The following is a 12,587-nucleotide window of genomic DNA, read 5'->3' as shown; positions in this document are numbered from 1 at the left end:
AATGGGCCCTATATATTACTTCATACAGTACAATGGGCACCATATATTACTTCATACAGTATAATGGGCCCCATATATTACTTCATACAGTATAATGGGCCCCATATATTACTTCATACAGTATAATGGGCCCCATATACTACTTTATACAGTATAATGGGCCCCAAATATTACATAATACAGCATAATGGGCACCATATATTACTGCATACAGTATAATAGGCCCCATATATTGCTTCATACAGCATAATGGGCACTATATATTACTTCATACAGTATAATGGGCACCATATATTACTTCATACAGTATAATGGGCCCCATATATTACTTCATACAGTATAATAGGCACCATATATTACTTCATACAGAATAATAGGCACCATATAATACTTCATACAGTATAATGGGCCCCATATATTACTTCATACAGTATAATGGGCACCATATATTACTTCATACAGCATAATGGGCACCATATATTACTTCTTACAGTATAATGGGCACCATATATTACTTCGTACAGCATAATGGGCCCCATATATTACAGCATACAGCATAATGGGCCCCATATATGACTTCATACAGCATAATGGGCCCGATATATTACTTCATACAGTATAATGGGCTCCATATATTGCTTCATACAGAATAATAGGCACCATATATTACTTCATACAGAATAATAGGCACCATATATTACTGCATACAGTATAATGGGCCCCATATATTGCTTCATACAGCATAATGGGCACTATATATTACTTCATACAGTATAATGGGCACCATATATTACTTAGTACAGTATAATGGGCCCCATATATTACTTCATACAGTATAATGGGCCTCATATATTACTTCATACAGTATAATGGGCCCCATATATTACTTCATACAGTCTAATGGGCCCCATATACTACTTTATACAGTATAATGGGCCCCAAATATTACATAATACAGCATAATGGGCACCATATATTACTGCATACAGTATAATGGGCCCCATATATTGCTTCATACAGCATAATGGGCACTATATATTACTTCATACAGTATAATGGGCACCATATATTACTTCATACAGTCTAATGGGCCCCATATATTACTTCATACAGTATAATGGGCCCCATATATTACTTCATACAGTATAATGGGCACCATATATTACTTCATACAGCTTAATGGGCACCATATATTACTTCATACAGTATAATGGGCACCATATATTACTTCATACAGCATAATGGGCACCATATATTACTTCATCTAATATATAAAGTTCAATGTGGGTGTGTATGTATGTATGTATGTCCGGGATAGGCATCCGCACCGTCGCAGCTACAGCCACAAAATTTGGCACAGTCACACGTCTGGACCCTGAGAGTGTCCTAAGCTATGTTGTGAGGTGAAATTTTAACCCCGTGCGTTCAAATTCACCAAACAATTTTGCCCCTATCTACATACTGGTGAAAAAGTGTGTGCGTATCAAGCCCCGCCCCTCATTATGATGTCACAATGGTTGCCATGGCGACGCCGATGTCATCATAGGTTGCAAACCCTGCCGCTCATTATGATGTCAAAATGATTGACTATGGGATGGAGGATGTGTGATTGGTATATGGGCACTGGACTATGGGATGGAGGATATGTATGACGTGTATATGGGCACGGGACTATGGGATGGAGAATGTGTGATGGGTATATGGGCACAGGACTATGGGATGGAGGATATGTATGACGGGTATATGGGCACGGGACTATGGGAAGGCGGATATGTATGATGGGTATATGGGCATGGGACTATGAGATGAAGGATGTGTGATAGGTACAGTTGTGGCCAAAAGTATTGACACCCCTGCAATTCTGTCAGATAATACTCAGTTTCTTCCTGAAAATGATTGCAAACACAAATTCTTTGGTATTATTATCTTCTTTTAATTTGTCTTAAATGAAAAAAGACAAAAATAATTGTCCTAAAGCCAAATTGGATATAATTCCACACCAAACATAAAAAAGAGGGTGGACAAAAGTATTGGCACTGTTCGAAAAATCATGTGATGCTTCTCTAATTTGTGTAATTAACAGCACCTGTAACTTACCTGTGGCACCTAATAGGTGTTGGCAATAACTAAATCACACTTGCAGCCAGTTGACATGGATTAAAGTTGACTCAACCTCTGTCCTGTGTCCTTGTGTGTACCACATTGAGCATGGAGAAAAGAAAGAAGACCAAAGAACTGTCTGAGGACTTGAGAAACCATATTATGAGGAAGTCCATCTCCAAAGACCAGAATGTTCCTGTGTCTACCGTGCGCAGTGTCATCAAGAAGTTTAAAGCCCATGGCACTGTGGCTAACCTCCCTAGATGTGGACGGAAAAGAAAAATTGACAAGAGATTTCAACGCAAGATTGTGCGGATATTGGATAAAGAACCTCGAATAACATCCAAACAAGTTCAAGCTGCCCTGCAGTCCGAGGGTACAACAGTGTCAAGCCGTACTAACTGTCGGCGTCTGAATGAAAAGGGACTGTATGGTAAGAGACCTAGGAAGACCCCACTTCTTACCCCGAGACATAAAAAAGCCAGGCTGGAATTTGCCAAAACTTACCTGAAAAAGCCTAAAACGTTTTGGAAGAATGTTCTCTGGTCAGATGAGACAAAAGTAGAGCTTTTTGGGCAAAGGCATCAACATAGAGTTTACAGGAGAAAAAAAGGCATTCAAAGAAAAGAACACGGTCCCTACAGTCAAACATGGCGGAGGTTCCCTGATGTTTTGGGGTTGCTTTGCTGCCTCTGGCACTGGACTGCTTGACCGTGTGCATGGCATTATGAAGTCTGAAGACTACCAACAAATTTTGCAGCATAATGTAGGGCCCAGTGTGAGAAAGCTGGGTCTCCCTCAGAGGTCATGGGTCTTCCAGAAGGACAATGACCCAAAACACACTTCAAAAAGCACTAGAAAATGGTTTGAGAGAAAGCACTGGAGACTTCTAAGGTGGCCAGCAATGAGTCCAGACCTGAATCCCATAGAACACCTGTGGAGAGATCTAAAAATGGTAGTTTGGAGAAGGCACCCTTCAAATATCAGGGACCTGGAGCAGTTTGCCAAAGAAGAATGGTCTAAAATTCCAGCAGAGCATTGTAAGAAACTCATTGATGGTTACGGGAAGCGGCTGGTCGCAGTTATTTTGGCTAAAGGTTGTGCAACCAAGTATTAGGCTGAGGGTGCCAATACTTTTGTCTGGCCCATGAATTTTGTGTGAAATGATCAATGTTTTGCTTTTTGCTTCATTCTCTTTTGTGTTTTTTCATTTAAGACAAATTAAATGAAGATAATAATACCAAAGAATTTGTGTTTGCAATCATTTTCAGGAAGAAACTGAGTATTATCTGACAGAATTGCAGGGGTGTCAATACTTTTGGCCACAACTGCATATGGGCACTCGACTATGGGATGGCGAATATGTATGATGGGTATATGGGCATGGGACTATGGGATGGAGGATGTGTGATGGGTATATGGGCACTCGACTATGGGATGGAGGATATGTATGATGGGTATATGGGCATGGGACTATGGGATAGAGAATATGTATGATGGGTATATGGGCATGGGACTATGGGATGGAGGATGTGTGATGGGTATATGGGCACTCGACTATGGGATGGAGGATAGGTATGTTGGGTATATGGGCATGGGACTATGGGATGGAGGATAATTATAATTTGTTATAATTATCCACAGTTAGTTACTATGCCCGGGCAGCGCCGGGCTCTTCAGCTAGTACAGTATAATGGGCACCATATCTTACTTCATACAGCATAATGGGCACCATATATTACTGCATACAGTACAATGGGCCCCATATATTACTTCATACAGTATAATGGGCCCATATATTACTTCATACAGTATAATGGGCCCCATATATTACTTCATACAGTATTATGAGCACCATATATTACTGCATACAGTATAATGGGCACCATATATTACTTCATACAGTATAATGGGCCCCAAATATTATTTCATACAGCATAATAGGCACCATTTATTACTGCATACAGTATAATGGGCACCATATATTACTTCATACAGCATAATGGGCACCATATATTACTTCATACAGTGTAATGGGCCCCATATATTATTTCATACAGTATTATGAGCGCCATATATTACTGCATACAGTATAATGGGTACCATATATTACTTCATACAGTGTAATGGGCCCCATATATTACTTCATACAGTATTATGAGCGCCATATATTACTGCATACAGTATAATGGGCCCCAAATATTATTTCATACAGCATAATGGGCCCCATATATTACTTCATACAGTATAATGGGCACCATATATTACTTTATACAGTGTAATGGGTCCCATATATTACTTCATACAGTATTATGAGCGCCATATATTACTGCATACAGTATAATGTACACCAAATATTACTTCATACAGCATAATGGGCCCCAAATATTATTTCATACAGCATAATGGGCCCCATATACACTCACTGGCCACTTTATTAGGTACACCTGTCCAACTGTGTGTTAAGACTTAATTTCTAATCAGCCAATCACATGGCGGCAACTCAGTGCATTTAGGCATGTAGACATGGTCAAGACAATCTCCTGCAGTTCAAACCGAGCATCAGTATGGGGAAGAAAGGTGATTTGAGTGCCTTTGAACGTGGCATGATTGTTGGTGCCAGAAGGGCTGGTCTGAGAATTTCAGAAACTGCTGATCTACTGGGATTTTCACGCACAACCATCTCTAGGGTTTACAGAGAATGGTCCGAAAAAGAAAAAAAATCCAGTGAGCGGCAGTTCTGTGGCCGGAAATGCCATGTTGATGCCAGAGGTCAGAGGAGAATGGGCAGACTGGTTCGAGCTGATAGAAAGGCAACAGTGACTCAAATTGCCACCCGTTACAACCAAGGTAGGCAGAAGAGCATCTCTGAACGCACAGTGCGTCGAACTTTGAGGCAGATGGGCTACAGCAGCAGAAGACCACACTGGGTACCACTCCTCTCAGCTAAGAACAGGAAACTGAGGCTACAATTTGCACAAGCTCATCGAAATTGGACAGTAGAAGATTGGAAAAACGTTGCCTGGTCTGATGAGTCTCGATTTCTGCTGCGACATTCGGATGGTAGGGTCAGAATTTGGCGTAAACAACATGAAAGCATGGATCCATCCTGCCTTGTATCAACGGTTCAGGCTGGTGGTGGTGGTGTCATGGTGTGGGGAATTTTTTCTGGGCACTCTTTGGGCCCCTTGGTACCAATTGAGCATCGTTGCAACGCCACAGCCTACCTGAGTATTGTTGCTGACCATGTCCATCCCTTTATGACCACAATGTACCCAACATCTGATGGCTACTTTCAGCAGGATAATGCGCCATGTCATAAAGCTCGAATCATCTCAGATTGGTTTCTTGAACATGACAATGAGTTTACTGTACTCAAATGGCCTCCTCAGTCACCAGATCTCAATCCAATAGAGCATCTTTGGGATGTGGTGGAACGGGAGATTCGCATCAGGGATGTGCAGCCGACAAATCTGCGCCAACTGTGTGATGCCATCATGTCAATATGGTCCAAAATCTCTGAGGAATGCTTCCAGCACCTTGTTGAATCTCTGCCACGAAGAATTGAGGCAGTTCTGAAGGCAAAAGGGGGTCCAACCCCTTACTAGCATGGTGTACCTAATAAAGTGGCCAGTGAGTGTATTACTTCATACAGTATAATGGGCACCATATATTACTTCATACAGTATAATGGGCACCATATATTACTTCATACAGTATAATGGGCACCATATATTACTTCATACAGTATAATGAGCACCATATATTACTTCATACAGCATAATGGGCACCATATATTACTTTATACAGCATAATGGGCACCATATTTTATTTCATACAGTATAATGGACACCATATATTGCTTCACACAGCATAATGGGCACTATATATTTCTTTGTACAGCATAATGGGCACCATATATTACTGCATACAGTACAATGGGCACCATATATTACTTCATACAGTATAATGGGCCCCATATATTACTTCATACAGTATAATGGGCACCATATATTACTTCATACAGTATAATAGGCACCATATATTACTTCATACAGCATAATGGGCACCATATATTACTTCATACAGTGTAATGGGCCCCATATAATTCTTCTACACAAACCCCGCTGTTCTGGTCTCCTCAGTGTATTCTGATCCTCCGCAGTGCTTGGCACAGGGACATCATTAACTTTACCTATATAATTGTCCACTTGGACTGATAGTAATAGTGATTTGTTTGTACCCTGTTGTCTGGCGCTGGCCCACTTTATGGGGGTGCTCAGGGCATATGATTATACACCAGTAAAAAGTATGAGAGGCTCAATGTGACCAGTGCCACCTAGCTTCCTACCCCTCTTATTCGACTGGTACTGTGGGCACACTGACTGGTACTGAGGTTAAGAAAGAAAGAAAGAACAAAGAAAAAGAAAACAGAGAGAGAAAGAAAGAAACAATATAGAGAGAAAGAAAGAAGGGAAAGAAAGAAGAGAGAGAAAGAGGGGAAAGAAAGAAATAACAGAGAAAGAAAGAAAGAAAGAAAGAAAGAAAGAAAGAAAGAAAGGAACAGAGAGAGAAAGAAAGAGTCTATAAAGATACTATAGCAGCCCGGCTCCCACTGTAGTGCCCACTTGAGCCTCCCGATGCAGGACATATCATGATCCGCTCACATGGCCGGCATCCCGAGTCCACGGCGATCCTGCTGTCCGCGTTGTTGGGGGAGGATACGGTGATGGATCTGAAGTATTCCCTGAAGTGCCTCCATGGTTCCGTCACAATCTCCTCCCGAAATTACCTCATTTCCAGTCAGCTTCTAGCACATCACTTCTGGTGGAACGTCACATGTGAATTTTAAAGTGCTCCTCGGGGCTCCGCCGTGTACTCCTGTATCCGCGGAAAAAGTAAGCTCCCTGCCGGGGCAGTGGGGAAGAATCTCAAAATCGTGACTGTCCCGTTGGGAGGTATGAATGCTCCCCACCAAACACCTTTTACAAGTATGGCTCCGCATACATCATACACACACGGTTCCGCTTTTTATGCCTCATACACACACGGCTCCGTTCTGTACACCTCGCACACACATGGCTCCACTCAGTACACACATGGCTCCACTCCGTAAACCTCATACACATGCGGTTCTGCTCCGTACACCTTGTACACACGTGGCCACGCTCTGTAAACCTTGTACACATGCGGCTTTGCTCCAGACACCTCGTACACACGCGGTTCCGCTCCATACACCTCGTACACACGCGGTTCCGCTCCATACACCTCACACACGCGACTCTGCTCCATACACCTCGTACACGTGCGGCTCCGCTCTGTACACCTCGCACACACGCTGCTCTGCTCTGTACACCTCGCACACGCGCTGCTCCGCTCCGCACACCTCGCACACGCGCTGCTCCGCTCCGTACACACGGCTCCACTCCGTGTACACACACGGCTCCGCTCTGTACACACACACGGCTCTGCTCCGTAAACATCTCTGCTCCGTACACCTCATACACATGCGGCTCTGCTCCTTACACCTCGCACACACGTGGCTCCACTCCGTACACCTCGCACACACACAGCTCCGCACACCCCACACACTCGTGGCTCTGCTCCGTACACCTCATACACACACACAGCTCCGCTCTGTGTACACACAGCTCCACTCCGTACACATCTCTGCTCCGTACAACTCGTACACACACACACAGCTCCACTCCGTACACATCTCTACAACGTACACCTTGTACACGTGCAGCTCTGCTCCGTGCACCTCCCACACGCGCAGCTCCGCTCCGTACACCTTGTACACACACACGGCTCCGCTCCGTACACCTCACACACTCGAGGCTCTGCTCCGTACACCTCGTACACGTGCGGCTCCGCTCCGTACACCTCGTACACATGCGGCTCCGCTCCGTACACGTCGTACACACGCGGCTCCGCTCCATACACCTCGTACACACGCGACTCCGCTCCGTACACCTCACACACTCGAGGCTCTGCTCTGTACACCTCGTACACACACAGAGCTCCACTCCGTACACCTCGTACACGTGCGGCTCTGCTCCGTACACCTGGTACACGACAGCTCCACTCCGTACACATCTCTGCTCCGTACACCTCGTGCACTTGCAGCTCTGCTCCGTACACCTCACACACTCGTGGCTCTGCTACATACACCCTGTAAACCCCCTTACCCCACAAATAAACTTCCCTCATCCAGGACGATGACAGCCAGCACAGACAGCAGAGTCCTGCATAAAACAAGGGCTGATGCGCACAGGACCTGTGATGAGGTCATAGGAGGGGAGGTGTCAGGGTCACATGATTTCCGGATTGAAGACGCTACAGATGAGGAGAGGAGCGATTACAGGACCTCTGATGAGGTCACGGGAGGGGAGGAGTCAGGGGTCACATGATCAGGGGGCCGTGACTCCTTCCCTCCTGTGATCTCATCAATTGCAGCTTCTTGCACGACCACAGCACCAGCGTGCAGAGGCTAAATTGTAGGTGCTGCGGGTAGAGGAGCGCATAATGCCGCCCCCTGCCACTTCAGCACCTGGCTCAACTTGCCTCATTATAGCTGCGGCCTGTTCTGTCCCCACATGAGGCGAATGGAGGTGTAGTTGATTGGGGCTGGGAGAGATTCCTACCTTCCGATTCCTCAATGCAGAGCAGACAGGACCATTGTTACTGTTTTGCTGTTCATGCGTCCGGAGAGATGATACACACCAGATATTGTGAAGTCCAGACTTGTTTATTGGAAATCTGGACATGCAGCGTATGATTGGTAATGCAGTACTTCTCCAGAAATGCAGGTGTAACAACCCAGGTGGTACAGCAAGATGTGTGCAGCAAGGTATTCAGCAAAGTTAGCAAATTGTGTGTGTGTGGTCAAAAAACTGATGCCTTTCACAGCCTGGTAAGCGTGTCTCTCCCGGGTGAAGATGAAACTAGTAATGGCCACCGGCAGGAAGAGAAGGAGTCATCTGACCTGGAAGTGGGAGGCATGTACTAGAATTAATTGGCTGCAGTCTGCTATACAGAAAAAGGACAGCAGGTGGCAGCAGACCAAATGCAAAACTGAATATAAAGAAAGGTAACATAACACAACTATATAAGCATACAATCATAACCTTAGATGGAACAGCACACGGCCCTGCCCATGCATGAACAGTGGTCCGAGTGCTATGCAAATGTTTTATCGCACAGCACTCGTCCGAATTCATCGCTAGTGTGATTCCAGCCTTACAGTCAACATACGGCACTTTTCTATGTAACCAGGTTGATGCTGAGGAGCTATCTCTCCAGATTAGCTGACTGTGTACATGTGTTTATTTTAATAGGGAGACGAGGATGAAGAGTGGTATAAACTGCTGGCTGACACCCGACAAGGCTAATTTCCAGAGGGAGCAAGGAACAGACATGATGAAATCTAACATGTCCAATGTTTGTTTTTCCATGGTAAATTTGTCAGACGATCCTACTAAAATCACCAGGTTCAGCCAACATTTATCTAAGGTCATGGCCACCTATACCAGCAGAGTATCTCTTATTATTATTATCTATTTATAAAGCACCATTGATTCCATGGTGCTGTACATGAGAAGGGGTTACATACAAATTACAGATATCACTTTCAGTAAACAAACTAACAATCATAGACTGATACAGAGGTGAGAGAGGACCCTGCCCTTTGCAGGCTTAAGGGCCTTTTACATTTAGCGATCCGACCAGCGATACGACACAGTCAGGATCACTGGTGCATCGCTAAATGATCGCTAGTGAGCTGTCACACAGACAGATCTCACAGCGATGCAGCAGCGATACAGCGGACAATACTTACCTTCACACTCAGCCATCCTGACATCCTCCCGCCTGCCTCCAACGTCGCTCGTCGGCGCCAGCAGGAAGCGCTCAACGAGAAATGGAGCCGGACATTCTCGCGCGATCAGCGATGGACAGCGGGGGAGCCGGTCGGAGGTAAGTATCACACATAGCGATATCGCTAGCAATATCGCTATAACGTCACCAAATCGGTGACATTCTTTACATTCTACAGGATGGTGGGGAAGGAGACAGTAGGTTGGGGGGTTGCAGCAGCTCCAGTGATGGTGAGGCGGTAGCTCCAGTAGTGGTGAGGAGGTAGTGGGGTCATTGCAGGCTGTAGGCTTTCCTGAAGAGATGGGTTTTCAGGTTCTGTCTGAAGGATCCGAGTGTGGTTGATAGTCGGACGTGTTGGGGCAAAGAATTCCAGAGGATGGGGGATATTCGGGAGAAGTCTTGGAGGCGGTTGGGTGAGGAGCGAATAAGTGCGGAGTGAAGGAGGAGGTCTTAGGAGGACTGGAGATTATGTGAGGGAAGATATCGGGAGATTAGTTCAGAGATGTATGGCGGAGAGAGGTTATAGATGGCCTTGTAGGTCAGTATTAGTAATTTGAATTGGATACGCTGATGGAATGGGAGCCAGTGAAGAAATTTGCAGAGGGGAGAAGCGGAGGAGTAGCGAGAAGAGAGATGAATTAGTCGGGCAGCAGAGTTAAGGATGGACTGGAGAGGTGAGAGGGTTTTAGCAGGGAGAACACAGAAAAAGATGATGCAATAGTCGAGGCGGGAGATGATGAGGGCGTGCACAAGCATTTTAGTAGATTGAGGGTTGAGGAAGGGACAGATTCTGGAAATATTTTTGAGCTGGAGGCGACAGGAGGTGGAGAGAGCTTGGATGTGCGGTTTGAAGGACAGGGCTATTATACTACATTGTAAGCTATCAAGAGCAATTCAGCTATCGCTGCAATAGACTATAGGCCAGTAATCGCTTTCCTCAGAGAAATCATTACTATTATTCTCTACACTACTGTAAAAAAAAAGGATTAATTATAAATGACTAAGGGATTGATTGCTGTTCATGATGGATCATACCTGTAACATATTAGTCAACAATGACATCCGTCAGATCCTCAGGCACAACCACTGATCATACAGCAGGTCATCCACTAACCAGAAGTACCGAAACTCACTGATAAGCCAAGTTCACTCGACCATATTTTCAGTCTAAGGGTACCGTTATACTAAGTGACGCACCAGCGATTCCGACAACGATACGACCTGGTAAGGATTGCTGGTGCGTCGCTACATGATCGCTACATGGCCGTCAAACAGGCAGACTTACCTTACGACGCAGCAACGATCCAGCGATCCGTATAACGACCTCGGCGGTCGTTGGGACCTTGTCACACAGCAGCGATTCTGATGACTCACACCTGCGTCCATGATTTCTGAGTCACTAATGAGATCGCTCGTCGGTGTCAAACACAGCGATGCATGCTGGCCAGCGAGACACCAGCGATCAAAAAATGGCCCAGGACATTCGAGCACGATCAGCGACATTGCAGTGGGGGCCTGGTCGCCGCCACGTGTCTCACGTAGCGAGATCGCTGGCGAGGTCGCTGTTGTGTCACAAAATCGATGACGCTTCAGCGATCTCGCTATGTGAGACGGGGCCTTAAGTGCTGCACGCGAGAAAAAAAGGACAGTTCGTGGACACACGCAGACCAATTTTTTTCACTGTAGCAGTGTAGGAGGGTAATTTTTTTCATTGACCGAATATGTGTGTGAAAAAAATCACAGCATGAACTTCGGATGAGACTCGCCCATTAAAGTCTATGGGTGCACACAAAAAAAATCGAATTCACAGTACAACATTCATTTTTTTATGGATACATTGCAATTCTGTAACATAGGAAACCGTAAATGGTCTTCTGAATGATTCATAGCTACTGCTGTAAAAAACGGATTGCATATGGATGACAAATGAGTTTTCTGGATAAAGCTCTCCCGATTTGCATACACTTGTGTAAACCTGGCCATGTGGTGAATTTCAGTTTTTGGATACAATGTCCATTTTTCCACCATCATGTGACAGTAACGATGAAGCGCTTCCAGCAAGGTCATATCATACCCTGGCTAAAAATCCCAGGGGTTAGGCCGGGCCCATACTTGCGAGTGCAATACGAGAAACTCATCTCAATACCCAGCACTACCGCCGGCGGTTCGGACCGTAGCGTTCAGCTGCATAGAAAGACATCCAGCTGTACACTCCGGTCCCGAGTGCTGGAGGCAGTGCCGGGTATTGAGTTTCTCGCTTTAGTGTGACCCCGGCCTTAGGCCCATGTCACACATAGCGACGCACCAGCGATCCTGACAACGATATGACCTTGTCAGGATCGCTGGTGTGCCGCTACATGATCGCTGGTGAGTTGCCAAACAGGCAGATCTCAGCAGCGATCAGGACCAGTGACGACGCGGGTAACAAGCGCGTGCGTCGCTTAGTTACCTGCTGTGTACCTTAGTTACCAGCGTGCTGGTGCAGGGAGCTGGTATCCAAGGTAAACAGCGGGTTTCTAAGCGCTGCGCAGCGTTTAGAAACCCGCTGTTTACCTTGGGATACCAGCTCCCAGCACGCTGGTATCTAAGGTACACAGTGGGTAACTAAG

The sequence above is a fragment of the Dendrobates tinctorius genome, unplaced genomic scaffold (assembly GCF_039654945.1).
Source record: "Dendrobates tinctorius isolate UK_male_01 unplaced genomic scaffold, ASM3965494v1 ptg000022l, whole genome shotgun sequence".
NCBI classification, from domain to species: domain Eukaryota; kingdom Metazoa; phylum Chordata; class Amphibia; order Anura; family Dendrobatidae; genus Dendrobates; species Dendrobates tinctorius.
Note: the sequence above shows the minus strand (reverse complement) of the source record.